Here is a 13,416-nt window from a genome sequence, read left to right as displayed (position 1 = left end):
CATGCTAAAAATATTTCAATAAGAATTTTATAATCACTAAAGCATAAATAAATAACATGAATATCCTAATTTTAAATTGAAAATTAAAAGGAAAATAAAGATCTAAAATTCAATTAATTCCTAATTAACTCTAAACCTACATTAAGCTACTCCTATTTTAAATTATCTTAAAGTATTTTTATGTGTGGAAAATATATGTATTTATGAAATAAAATGGACTAAAATGCATGACAAAAGAATTAAAGAAAAGAAAATTAAAAAAAACAAGAGAAATTAGCACAATTCTGCAGGGGTGTGTGAAACAGAATCAGGGAGTGTTCAACCAAGTGTGGCATTGGGTCTGATAGTAAAATCTCAAATATTTTTGTGTTGTTGCATAGTTCATAAGGAGAGAGTGTGCAAAGCAAGCCAGGGGTGTGGGGATGAAAAGTCCATGGTATTGTGATTTTTGAGCCCAAAACACATAGCCAAGCGTGGAGGGAATGCAACATGATCACTTATCTCATGTTTCTCGTTCATATCCTATACCATTTTCTCAAACAATTATCCCCGGAAAAAATGCCGTGTCGCGCCAGAAATCGCTTCCGGCGGCGGGGTTCCACCAATCTATAGAAAGCTACTACCAAAATGATAACCTCACCACCTTATTCTCAATTCTATCAATAATTTACCCTAAACCTCACTCAAATTCCCAAATAGAGTCAAAATATGCAAGAACCCTAACCACTAAAACTGAAATTAAACATAAACTAAGGGGAATTAAGCCACTCCACCTTGGGGCTTTCATTCCCCTCAATGAAGTCTACATGTTGGTATAAAAATCGAGCAAACAAAGGAGGAAGTGGAGGATGTCACCAACCTACAAGATCGAGATTTTTCTTGGGAGATGTTGAAGAATCCAAAATTAAAGATGGAAGTGGCAATACTAGAGGAAAATGCTTCAGGTAGCTTCGAACTCTTTGACTCTAATCATACTAGTTTATTCTCCTTCTCCTTTTTCAAAGATCTATTGTGTAGGATACAATTATTGATCCATGTTGTTGCTTTTATGCACATGTGCGAGGAGAGTGATGAGGTTGTGTCAGTTTCCAAGAGAGAACGAATTTTAGAAAGTGAGATTGATGTAGAGAGTGGTGAGAGTGAGAATTTTTCTATGGAATGTGATTGTTGAAGATGATTGAAGAGTGATGAACTGTTATATAGAGGATGATTGTGTAAAAAATTCTGGTAGATTGGGAAATGGTTGTTAGGAATGTTAGGGCATGGGTTATGGTTAGGAATTTCAGTGAGAAAGTTAGTTGGTGAGTTCTAACTTTGTTAGAAGATGTTAGTTAGATTGTGCAATTAGTTAGTGTTAGTTAGATTGTTGTTATGCTAACTGGTTACACCTAGACATGTATATGTGTAACCGATTAACCCCTTTGGTTAACCAGATACGAACACGACTTGGTGATTAGTTGGTGAAGCTAGAATGTTAATAAATTGCTATGATATCAATTTTCAATCGAAGTCAGCAGGTTAGTTTAGTGAACTGCTTATGAATGGATTGTTTATGGAGTTGTTGTGTTAGGACTGTAATTGCATAACCAAGCATTTAGTTGTTGAATTGAAGTTAGGATAATAGTATTGAATTAAGAATTATCATGAACAATTGAATGCTAATTACTGGATTGTTCAAGTGAATATGACTGCCTTGTTAGATGCTTGTTATGTTGATAAGGATATTGCACTAGCTCAAGCTTTATATTAATTGTTATCTGAGTTGGACTTGGTTTATAATGAGGCTATCATGATATGCTTGTAATTTGAAATAACACTTGTTAGAATTTAGATAGGTTTCTAGGTTGAGTTGTGTGGATGCTTGTTAAAAGGCAAAGAACTAAACTAGAACTACTTAGAAGCATGAACCAATGTTATGCAAGGCATATTATGCTTACTGCTAGAATAGTAATGGATGGCAGTTATTGAACCTGTGAAACAATTTGAACCATATGAGTCATTGGAAGTTAACATGGGGACTATTAATGGTCTAGCAGTTGGCTTAAATGGTTAGGATGTATGAATTATTTTGACTATGACAAATTTGACTTGTTAATGGCTTGTATATGTATGTGTGTACTGAATTTGATTGGTATTGTAACAGGGCAAACACTTATATTGGTCATGAGGCACCTTCCATGAAGGTTTGGTCAAGGCATATGGATTTGGCTCTTGAAGATGCTTTGGAGGCTTGGAAGCACAAGGAATAAAGTGTCTTGAATATGAATAAGAAAATAGACTACGATGTAGGAGTTGGTTGACTTTGGTCAACTGTTTGGCCAAATAGTCAACAATTGACCAAAAAGTCAACTATAGGCTAAAAATGTGTAATCTTGTATAAGCTCTTGTAATTTTGAATTTGTAATGAAATGGTTTGATGATTTGAAATGAAAATGACTTATTTTTGAATGAATTATGTATTGTATGTCAAGTAACATGTTTTCCCCTCCATAATTTAAACCTTCGAACTTGTATTTGGAATGGCCTTGAATGTGACTTGAATCTTGAAATGAACTATCATGTCTTAAATCAAATGGAATCAAAGCCCATGCTAAAAATTAAGTAAGGACTCAATAGAAAATGGTCAACAAAAACTCAACCTCAAAGTTGACTTTTGTTGACCAAAAGCAAACCTGAGAAGGCCACGATGTACATGATATGGGCAAAGATTAAAGACTAATATCTAGGATTTCAAAGCCTTAGGTCCAAGAGAAATGACCAACCAAAAATGTTGTGCCAATAACCAACAGTTAAAGATGCATAATGAACCATAAGTTTGATGAAACCCTAGTTCATAACTTATCCATAATTCAATTACAAGACATTTGAATCAATGATTAAAATGCAATTATGAATGAATGGCCTAAATGCTAATGAGTATGCAGATGAACCATAAACCAAAATCTAGATGAAAAGAGAAATGAAGTAGTCAAATTTTAGGGTATGACAGGTGCGTTCCACTAAGGACGTACTTTTGTATCTTCTTTTGACTTTTAGCGTCATCAGTCTTATCCACTCAGCTCAAGGGAGCTCTACCAGCACACAAGTAGATATTCCTTCCCAATCCAGCTACTTATCCACATATTCCCTAGGAACTAGTTCTTCATTTCATTCCTTAGCTGAATTCATTTTTTTGTCCAGCTTGAACTCCCAGGTCATTTCCTCAACTGTCTTGCCTTAACTCATCATAATATTACTTAAAAATAAGCAACAAACACATAAAAACGACAAAAGAGAGCACCTATTATGCTATAAGATAAATACTTCAGAGACTTCTATAATGCATTAAAACATAAATAAAATGATAACTGTACTAGTATTAAATAAGAAATTAGGTTGTATAATAACTCATAAAATATGGGTTATCAGATATCGATTCATACCCTTTCAGTATACAATCGATATTTGAGAAAACTCTCCTTTTTCAACTACCAATCTAACTACGCTTTTTACCTAAGTATCTCTTTTAGACTTTCCTTCTCATTTGTTCAGGACAATCAAATTAAGGTAATTATAATATTAATAATCATCACATACACACAAATTTGATTGAGGATTTTTATTTAAGTATTTATAACAAATAAGAAAACTAGTTTCTTTTTATTTGCAAATGACTGCATACACAAATGTGTGTTTATTTATTAATATTTTCTGACGTTGGAGTTCAACCACCGTTTTTGCTCCTTTTTCCACATGATTTTCACTTAGTCCTTATTTCTTCATACTTAGTCATTTTTGCATCTTTCTTTGGTATTTATTCTTTATTTTTGCTCTTGTTTAACTTGTTTTGATTCGTTTCTTCGACCGAAAAACATGCAATGAGAGAGTGTCATCACAACCCCAAACTTGAACCGTTGCTTGTCCTAAAGTAACTTGCATGCACTACCAATTCCAAATAGAAAAAGAAGCTACACAATAACAATTGAACATCACGATATAAAATTTCTTTACCTAACCATCGTTCTAGCTTCCAACTTCAATCCGGAAAATTCAGAAAACATCCTCAAGCTTTGAGAAGTACTCAACATATCTCTCATCTCACCTTGATTCACTAATTGATAGGGTAGTATCTCAATCAACATGCAATATAGTTTATACTGAGTTTGATCATGTTCTAATATAATTAATCAAAGAAATCGAAACACACACATTTTAGGGCTTTTTTATGGTATCTTGGATTATGTTCGGATAAGACCTTTTTGGGAAAGTAGGTTTAAACCTTTGGAGTTAGGTGCCTAGTTCTTCTTCTTATATTATACCACTTTGCTCTTTATTTATGGTACTAGATATATTACTATTGTGGACCTCAAGATGCATTTTGCATTCTTTTTATATCATTTTTGTTGAAGAAGTTCATTTTTCCGACTTCTTATTTTCTCAAAATTTGGAATTTTTTGACCATTTTTCTCTAGTACCCCCAACCCCAAACTTTGAAATTTTCTCACTTCCAAGAGCAACCCCAAACTTATACTTTTTCATAAACTTAAGAACTTAAACATTTCTACCTAACTCCAAAGAGAGGGTGGAAAGATAAAATCTTTCAAGTCATATGGCTAAGAAATAAGGCTAAGTCACCTAAAGAAAGGTCAAGCTCAAAATGGTTAGCAATGGATGTATCCTATTACTACAAGGTGGTTAAAAGGCTCAGAGTTCAAAACAAACAACTACCTCACTATGTGTCAATCAAACCAGAAAAATTTAATCGGAAATAGTTCAAGCCTAATAAAATAATAATGCATGGATACACTCAATAAAAGGAATATTAAACAATGAAGGTTAACTACAACTCCCTTGATTCCTTTTTCATCCTCTGCCTTCAATTTGTAAGTCTCTTTCCCGGTGATCAAGTTTCCTCTGATGGTACTTTTGGTTCATTTGTTCAATGCTTCAAGTGCAAACTTTTGTAAATCTGAAAGAAACAACAACTACAAATTTGTTCATTAAAGACAAACATTACTGAATTAATACAATGAAGGTAGAGTACTTATAAGGGCTATTAATATGCGTTAGGTATACATTAAAAAAACTTCTAAAAATAAAGAAAACTAACTACATGTCTTTTCATATGTTATCATAAGTGCTATTAATATTTGTCGGGTCCATTCTTCTCTCATGTGATCTCTTCTCCTTTCTTTCTCTTGCTCTTGATTAGTGAAGTAGTTCTCCATCTCTTCAGCGGTTGAAAAGCATGCTCGTAAAATTTGAGCAGATATGTGGTTTTCTTGCTGGTTGCAAAACTCTCTGAATATAGGAGCGAATCTCGAGGGTTCAGCATATAAAGTGGGTGAAACTTTTGTTATCCATTTTGTATCCCCCACTGCATGAGCTTCCATTCTTCTTTGGAACTCTAATGCATGTTTATTTCCTTGCATTTGCACTGGCTACTATTGCACCTGAGGCTGGTAGAATTCTTCGTCATTTCCTGCTGGCTTATCTTTTTGATCATGTTAAGCTGCTTCTACTGGGTGATTATGTTGCAGCCTCCTAATTGATGAAGCGTTGATAGGTGATTTTCGACCTATCATCTCATCATTGGGGTAGATGGGCACTCCGGTTCTCCTGTACAACTCATTAATAACACCAAAATACCCACAAGCTCTTTATGCAGCGTTAGCCATTTATTTAATATTTTCAAAAATTAAACACCCCAAATCAATTGGCTAAGTATGGTGAACAATCAGAATACTCGGGAGTTGAGAGGACAAAGGCATCCTAACCACCATTTTTCTCTCTTAAGAGCAACTTAGATTGAACTTGTTATATTGTTAGATGTTTTAAGGAGGAAGTCAAGTATCGGGCCCCCAAGCTAGGTATGACCGATAACCCAAGTACTTGAATATTTTGTACAAGCACGTACACCTCATTTTTGCATTCCAGTTTATTGAGATTTTTTTTTGAAAAAGGCACTTGACGTTAGATCAAGTGTTTGACATTTATTGTGAAAAAGTGTGTGTGTGAAGAATGGAGATAGAGATAGAATGAGATAGATTGAGAAGTTGATAAGATAATGAGATTGAGAAGAGAATGATGTGGATAATGGAATGTATAAGAGATACTTGACGTTGTATAAAGTAATTGCGTTGCTATTGTGAATTTATTTAGAGTACACTTGACATTGGAACAAGTGTGCTTTTTGTCTTTTGAAAAGCTTTGTTTTTATCATTTTGGTTTTATCTTTTTTAGTTAGCATGCATGATAAACTATAAAGGATATAAACCTAAACTATTACACTCGCATGGGATTGGGGGAATATGACCCATAATGGGGGGATGAAACTATATGATACAAAAGATAAAGAATGAAGCTTAGACAAGTTACAAACCAAGCATCATGCCTAAAACAATCAAGTGGCATGGTGTCCTCAAACAACACAAGGCACATAAATGATTAAAGATCACAATGGGAATGGTAACTTGGGTCCATACTTGAAGTGACAATGGTCATGTAATCACACAAACACATGGAGTTAGTATTAGATGAAATCAAAAATGAATCAAATGGAACATATTGAATGACAATGATAATTCAAATAGAAATGGATCATGAACTCTTAAAGGATAATTATTCATAATATCATGGCAAACAAAATAGACATACAAGGCATATATCAGATAAATTGAAATGACATTTTCAATTTATTCAAGATAACCACAATCTAATGGAAAATTAAATGGAGATTAAAATTTAATGATCACAAAATCAAATGAACATGTCATGCATGAATATGGGTCAAATTAACAAAATGAGATTAATCATGAATCAATATCCATATCAATATCAATACAATTTAAACTAAATATTATCTAGGTAAAATATTATCATGGCAATTAATCATGGATTAAAATAGCAACCAAAATCAACAATTAAATGGACTAAACGTCAACCATTAATATGTGATTAAAAATCAACAATTCATCTAATGAATTAATATTAATTACACACATGAATATTCATTATTTTTAATCACACAAATGTAACAAATAATATGCTAAAAAATATGAAAAATATGCCAAAAAGAAATAGCAAAAATAATCAAGAAAAAAGGGAAAAACATAGGGGGTTTCATGTTTGAAATATGGTGTAAATATCAATCCTGCACATGGCCTAGGGTTGGAGGCCCATTGCAATTTGGCTGTTGGGACAATGAGGTGCAAGGACAACATGTAGTGCAAGCAGAAAAATAAGCCAAGGCCCATACATAATTGGCCCATATTCACAATGAAGTAAGGAAATATGGAAAATGTCCAGCATCAAAGAAATTCAAATGGAATTTAAAATTTTAAAAAAAATACGCGCAGTCAAGATAAACATTTAAACACTCAGGCCAAGTAACCACCGTCCTCCACCGCGCTGGAGGTCTCCTCCGGAGGCAGCGGAACACCAAAATAAAAATTGAATCCATAACCAGAACCGTGTCATCAAGCTGAGCTTTAATCTACCATCAATTTCAGTGGAAACTCACTCAAAGAGCCAAACTGAAACTAAATCCTTCCAGAACCCTAGGTCTTCAGCATAAAATTAAATGGCCATCTCGAGGAATCAAAGCCCAAGAGGCCGGGTCTTTTCTTACTCTCACCTCCGTCTACATCTTGGTATCAAGAACTTGAAGAAAAACAAAGGTTAGAAAAATTACCTTGCCAGAGAAGATGATCTGAAATAAGTCTCAAGTATGATTTCCTTCCTCTTTTACTTCTGTTGTCCTCAAATTCTTATTCTCTTCTTCTTTCTGTTTCTAGTTGAGTGCGTGCAAGAGTACTTAGAATTCGTGAATGAGAGTGATGACTTTGTGGCCTTGAGGATTGAGTGAGTGAGCTTTGAGGTAGAAGATGATTCAAAGGTGAATTGATGGTTTTATAATAGATGGAATATGAGAGAGTTGAATCGAGATTTTGAGCTTGTGGCTTGAGGTTCTGATGAATTGAGTTTGATGGGGGTTCAAGATGACAATGAAATTTAGAGGTTAAGGGTGAAGGTGATTCTGAGGTTTGAGAGGTTGATTGCAAAATGGTTCAGTGGTGTAATTTTGTGGTTATGGAGATTTGTGTGGATGAAATGATTTTGGGATTTTTGAGATGAATGAATTCAGGTTGTGATTGGGTGATCCCGTCTCAATGATTGGGATCAATGATTTAGTTTATAGGCCGTTAGAACCTTAGGATCTGTGCGAATTAAAGTAGGTTCAGTTGAAGGATGCAAATGAATTATGGAATTCGAGGGAGTTTGTTATGTGAATGTTTTGATTTTGTGAACCTCGAGTTAATATGTTAGTTAGGTCATTAGCTTGATGAGGTGGCAATGTTCGTTAGTTCAATTAGTTAGGTGATAATAGGTTAAGTCAGTTTGGAAGTTCACTTGTTGATGTTGAGTGACTATTTTGTTGTGTTGCTCAAATTTAGTTGGATTCTCATTGCAAGGTGATGCTTGGCTTGATGTAAGTTAGGCAAGGTTTTATGAACTTCATGTTGTACTGCAGGTGGCTCATGGTGAAATGGCTTGTGACTTGTTGTACATGGTTGCTTGGATGAAGGTGTGTAGAGTTTGTGCTCAGATGGTGAGGCTTGATCTGGTTTGTAGCGTGTGGTTTCAGGTTTGAACTGATTCAAGGTCTATCAGTGATTTGCCTTGCCTTGCTGCAAGTTATGTTGCAATTTCTAGGCTTGTTGATTGTGCAGGTTTTGATGCAGAATTTATTGCTTTGGCAGATGGTTGCAGGTTATGTGTGACTACAAAACTGATGCTTGTTGCTTAATGATGATGCATGTCTGAATTGCTCAATTGGTACAAACTTGTTTTGCATTGTATTTTTATGCAATCCCTGTTGCTAGTAGTTATTGATGCTACTATGTTTGAATGACAGGTCATGGGCTGCCATGCCATGTTTTGTAAGGCTTGGTGACATGATGCTTGATACTGGTTTGTATGCTACGACCATTCTTGAGATGTTGCTATTTTGAATGCTTCTATTTGCAATGCTAGGTGATGTATTGTTTGTTAATGGTACACATATGAATGAAATTGTATGGGCTGTATTTAACATGATCATGATGGTTGGTTCTTTTGTAGGGTGGCATGCAACACATGGTGGACATCAAGGCTTGACAAAAGTGAATTTGAAAAAAAATGATGAAAGCAAGTGGAGAATCATGGATTTTAATGGCTCATAGGAGAATGGACCAAGAATTTAGGGTTTATGAGGGTCTTAATTGGTTAGTTGACTTTGGTCAACTGGTTGACCAAAAAGTCAATAGTTGACCAAAGGAAAAGGGAGAAAGTACGAACAAAACCCAAAGATAAGAAGTTTTCAAATAAAAACTAATAAAATGTCAGAGATTACAAGTAAGGGGGTTGGTTACACAGAGGGAAGGTATTAGCACCCAAAGTGTCCTAGGTACTTATAGGGAGCCCTTTTTGTATGCATTTGTTTTGGTTGAAAAGATGTTTGCTTTAAAAATAGAATGGAGGGATGAGAAAAGAATTAGTTATTTAGATTTTTATGTTTGATAAGACCTTCGGTCTTATGCCTACATACCGACATAAATAAGGGATTAAAACCTCGTAGTTCATGGTAAAAATTTCAAAGATTGGTGGATTCATTTTAATAAAAGCTTAAAGATATTTTCTTATCAACATGAGAATACTCAACTAAACATCCACCGATAATGAGGGCTTTACAAGATGTAAGAGGGAGGGCTCCATGCATCCAACCTGCATTCTGGAAAAAGAAGAAGTAAGTCAAAAGGTTTGTCAGAAGCTCTACCGTGGTATGATAGGCTCTCTCTTCTATCTGACGGCTACATGGCCAGATATTCTTTTTAGTGTGTGTCTCTGTGCCAGATTCCAATCAGATCCAAGGGAATCTTATCTAACAGTAGTTAAGAGAATCATAAGGTATCTGAAAGGAACATATTGGAAAACATCAGAGTATAGACTCTCTTTTATGATGCAGATTATGTCGGAGACAAATTGGAACGAAAAAGCACATTTGGAAACTGTCAGTTTCTAGGAAACAATCTTATATCTTGGGCCAGCAAAATATAGTCAACCATTTCTCTCTATACTGAAGAAGCAGAATATATCTCAATTTCATTATGCACTACTCAGATGCTCTGGATGAACAATCAACTAGAAGATCTTTAGATATATGAGAGTAACGTTCCTATCTTTTATGATAATACTGTTGTTATATGTTTAAGTAAGAACCCTATTCTACATTCCAGAGCAAAGCACATAGAAATAAAACATCATTTTATCAGAGACTATGTTCAGAAAGGGGTAATTTCTTTAAAATTCATAGGTACAAACCACCAATAGGCTGATATCTTCACAAAAACCCTTGCTGAAGATAAATTCTCATACATTTTGAAACATTTAAAAAAGGAAAGTTGCCTAGAATGAGTCAAACATGTGCTTCTCTGAAATGGAAAAATAGGCTCTAAACTTAACATCTGGCGTCTAAATCTGACTCTGATATTTCTACCAGTTAGAAGTCATCTGAATTAGAAATCCTCAGAATCCAATCTCTTGGTATTCCTGAAGATCAGATAGATCAACACGTGGTCTCTCTTGCGTCTGCCTTTGGATCTTCCAGACAATTGTCTAGCACAAAACTCAAGAGATAGACCTTTGAGATTTCCTCGAGAAATGTGTTGATTTGTGGGATTAGACATCCATCATTAGCTGTAATTAATTTCCCCCTAGCGTGTTAACTCAAATTTTTGTGCCATCATATAATTACTATTTAGTATTCCCATCTAATGGTGTCGTTTTGTATGCTTACCTTGTGTACTTATACTTGCCACAATTCTCACTTTCACACTTTTCACTCACATCTTACACAAACCCTTGTTCTCTAACCTCTCTCAATCTTCAATCATATTCAAGCATTCTTCAAACAAACTTCATATTCTTCATGGATTCTCAACAACAATCAGTATACATCTATTCTCAACAAATGGAATCAATGGAACAACCTTCAACCTCTTCCTAACAAACAACTACAACAACTGCTGCAATCTCTACTCCTATTTATAAAAAACTTCATATTTTGGATCGACCACCATACATTAATCTTGCTACTCCCTTCGACAAGCTAGAAGTTCTATGTGATTCGCTGGTTGATTTTGAAAATATGAAGAGAAATGGGATTGACCTCACCGAAGAACTTAGAAAGCAAGGGTGGGAAAACTACTTTCAAAGGCTCTATGGTCCTATCTACACCTATCTGATCAAGGAATTATGGAGATTTGCATATTCAGACGACCATCAGATTGTATCTTATGTTCTGGGGGTGAAGATATTCATCACTGAGAAATCTATCGCCACCCTTTTGAATATGGAGAAGACAGGGGGAAGAAGAATCTACAATATCAACCCTAGGGCAAAATACATGTCCTAGGAGATTATCCCAACAATCTTCAAACAGAATGCTGAGGGAAAATCATCCAAGAACAAGGAACTACACCAGAATCTGAGGGTCTCGCTGAAGATCATTTTGGATACTATTCATCATCGCCCAACATCTAACTCGTCAGACTACATCAACACTGACTAGAAGTGTATTCTCTACTGCCTACACAAATGGCTCAAGTTGAATTTGCCAGCACTGCTGTTCAAATATCTGAGGGACTCTGTTAGAGACACCATGAACAATATGAAGCCCAGGACATACATTCCCCTAGAAAGGATGATTTCCGATGTTATGATAGAAAGTGGCTTGGTGGATCATCTAATTCGCCACAATCTGATGGTGGATGTAACTGTTAACACTGGAAGGCCTCTGAATTTAAGAAATCTGAAAAGCATGGGAATCATAGAGAGAATTCTGGTCAAGCCTTCTCTGGACACCTCTTGGGAAGCTCTGAAGGATCAGAGGAAGATACCAAATGGACTCTACCTCTTCACCAAGATAGATCCCCAGAGGTTATCGCTCACTATCTGCTAGACCTAGAAAATCAAGGGGTAGAGTTCTCTGATTTCTCAGTGGATTGGCTACCTGAACATCCACCAAATTTCATGAAGAGGATGCGAGAGCCATCTGAAAGAAAGACAAAGAAGAAAGCTCAGAAGCTGGGAGAAACTTCTGTATCTAGACCACATGTGCCTCTGGTCTCCTCCTCCTCTCCAAGTAAGTCTCTACCTTATGACTCTCCATCTTTACATTTTAAGGCATTTGTCTTCTTCCCTACTGATCGGGAAAATAGCAAATCTACTATTTTGCCTTTTATAGTAATAATGGGGAAATTCCCCGAATGTCGATCTCAAGAACTGCAAGTCAATATCGAGTTTAAATTATCATTCAATTAAACAAAAAATATTAATTTGGTTTTTAGGTGTAAAAATATAAGCATAAAGGTAAAATAAAATAAGGATGAAAATAAAGGTTTACAGGGAAAAAGGAACAATGCCAGGGAATGTGTATGATTTATCCCTGTAACAACTCTGAGTTACTATTGCATCAACAAATATCAATTACTACCAGTTCTCCAGGGTATTTTCTCCCAAGTCCTTGGGGGAGAAAACCTTTAATCAATCTACCCTAATTTCTATGTCCATAGGCAATTAAGGTTACGTTAAGCTTTATAATATCAAGAATACTCTGGTTCTTCCAGGGTATCCCTAGTCCTATGTGATATCTACTGTAGAGTAACCTTATGAAAACCTTATCAATGGCGGTCCAGCCTAATTGATAACCACAAATCAATCTCGATTGGTCCGAAAGAGAAAGCAATAAACACATCAAAAGGTTACAGTAAAAATAATATTATAAATGCAAATGTAAACTCAAATTCGTTATAATTCTAAATCAGGGACACCCCCTAGCATTGGGGGGTTTAGCTACTCATATTGTTTAAAACATATGCAAGATAAAAATAACACATTACAAGTAATTGGATGACTTTGATCTTTAATCGCTCCCGCTCATGAAAACCTTCAGCTCTCCAAACTCCTTGTTCTCTGTAATACTTGATTGCTTCACAATACTGTATTTTGCCGTCTTCCAAGATGATTTTTCCTTAGGTAGAAGGTCCTCTTTTATAGTGAAAATTCCAAGAAGCAGTTGGACATGTCCAAAAATATCTCTGAAAAAGCCTGACGAACAAAAGCCCGAGAAAAAGGAAATTTTGGGCTTGGGCTGACACGGCCCGTGTCAGCTGACACGGGTGGCTGTGTCAGCCTACTGTTATAGGTGACACGCCCATGGCATGGTGACACGGTTGGGGATGATGCCTGACACGGCCCGTGTCAACTGACACGGGTGGCCGTGTCAGGACATTGTCTTCCTTGACACGCACTCCTTTGCCTGGCACGGGTGGCCGTGTCAGACCTCCTGTACCGGGTTTTTCCACTCCTGTACTTGCCGGAATCTCGCACTGTCTC

General features: G+C 35.7%; 1 long non-coding RNA gene across 1 annotated transcript; it reads left to right on the top strand.

The window, feature by feature from the left end:
* The first annotated feature begins 344 nt into the window (after positions 1-344).
* On the top strand, positions 345-2,452 carry LOC127074649 (uncharacterized). The gene is made up of 2 exons (XR_007786077.1): positions 345-944; positions 2,144-2,452. It is a non-coding gene; the product is annotated as an uncharacterized LOC127074649 (long non-coding RNA).
* Positions 2,453-13,416: the final 10,964 nt, after the last annotated feature.

The sequence above is a fragment of the Lathyrus oleraceus genome, chromosome 4, assembly GCF_024323335.1.
Source record: "Lathyrus oleraceus cultivar Zhongwan6 chromosome 4, CAAS_Psat_ZW6_1.0, whole genome shotgun sequence".
NCBI classification, from domain to species: domain Eukaryota; kingdom Viridiplantae; phylum Streptophyta; class Magnoliopsida; order Fabales; family Fabaceae; genus Lathyrus; species Lathyrus oleraceus.
This window is presented reverse-complemented; position numbering and strand designations above follow the sequence as displayed.